The sequence below is a fragment of the Triticum dicoccoides genome, chromosome 3A, assembly GCF_002162155.2.
Source record: "Triticum dicoccoides isolate Atlit2015 ecotype Zavitan chromosome 3A, WEW_v2.0, whole genome shotgun sequence".
Lineage (NCBI taxonomy): Eukaryota > Viridiplantae > Streptophyta > Magnoliopsida > Poales > Poaceae > Triticum > Triticum dicoccoides.
This window is the reverse complement of record NC_041384.1, coordinates 436186019-436187500: the sequence shown is the minus strand read 5'-3', so window position 1 is coordinate 436187500 and position 1482 is coordinate 436186019. Positions and strand designations below refer to the sequence as shown.

At 53.2% G+C, this 1482-nt stretch overlaps 1 long non-coding RNA gene across 1 annotated transcript; it reads left to right on the top strand.

Annotated features, from left to right (window-relative positions):
- Nucleotides 1-220: 220 nt before the first annotated feature.
- Nucleotides 221-1482, top strand: LOC119268439. Its single transcript, XR_005133188.1, has 2 exons — nt 221-784; nt 955-1482. It is a non-coding gene; the product is annotated as an uncharacterized LOC119268439 (long non-coding RNA).

Sequence of the window (1482 nt, the reverse complement as noted above, 5' to 3'; positions counted from 1 at the left end):
TCAGGTGGGTGCAACCAGGTGGTTGAGCAAATATAGTTCGCAGCCATGCGTGCCGACTATATTTGGTCCGAGTGGCTGCATTTTAGGGAGTCAAATAACTAGGAGTATATTTTTAAGGATTATATTTTTTTTCTGAACCGCGTATCGCCCCTTTTCATCATGGAAACGTTTGCTACCAGCTGACCGGCCGAACGCTCGGCCAGTCGCTCGACCACGCAGACGCGCCACGCAGCACAAGTGCCTACACGCAGACTTCTTTTTTTATCCTCTACTCCACGGTCCACACCCATCGTATCATATACGCATCTTATCCTCTTGCCCTCATCCCCATCTCCGCAACCTCTCTGTCTCTTTCTGCGTCCTGGCTTCGGCGAGCTCCGTGGCTTCTCCGGCGAGGCTGCCACCAGCGGACCCCCATCTGCTCGTCTTTTCGGCCCTCTCCCATGAGATTTTCTCCTTTTTATCTTGTATAGCTCATCAGCCTTTCCCCTTCCTGCTGCTTGACGCCCCCTGTTGCCACAGAGACCAGAGATGACCCACGGGACGGCGGGGATAGAGGGAGGAAGTACACTAGGAGCTGCAACTGGTGGATGGAAAAGCTACATCCGGCTACGCGGGAGCTGCAAGCGGCCACACCGGGAGTTGCAAACGGCAGGGCGACGGGGTGGGTGAACCACGACCGGCAATGCTACCATCGTGGTGACCGCCGTTTTTCTTTGCTGGAACCAGCACTTTTTTTTGCTACCACCGGCGTTTTGATTTGCTGGAACCAGCGCCCAAATGTGTAAGTTTTGCTACCACTGGCGTCTTGTTTTGCTGGAACGAGTTTGACTTTTTGCTACCATCAAAGTTTTTGATTTTTTGTTGGTGACCGCGTCCATTTTGTTTCTCAATGTATTGCTACTACCGTTTTTTGTTTTGCTGGAACCCATGTATTTTTTTGCTACAAACCAGGGATTGTAGCTGCATGATGGGGAGATGCATTGTCGGCCTTTTGCTGGAACCGGCAATGAGGATAGCTGCGACCGGCGCCTTTTTTGCTTCAACAGCGATGGGGACCAACAGATGGGAGTTGCATCGGGTTTTTTTCGGCAGCAAGATGCAACCGGCAAAGACGACGAGCCATGGGGGGTGAGAAGGTGGCTACAACCGGCCAAAAATTTGTTGCAAACCCGCAACACAGATGCTTCCAGCCATGGCCGCGGCAAGCTACGGTGATCAGTCGGGGATGCGAGGGCGGCCGGGGACGGCAGAGGCGAGGAGGTGGACCGAGAAGGATGGCCGAAGACGCCGGAGGCGGGCAGACACGCTGCGCATGGAGCCTGTTTTTGTTTTTTTTTAGATGGCGAAAGTGATATTTGGGGAAAGAAAGGAACAGATCGCACGGTGAAGGGACTCCCAATCGGATGGTCGCGCAGTGACCGGCCCCTATCACTGCCCTTTTCATTACTTGCATAGCCGAAATACATTAGTTGTAGCCCA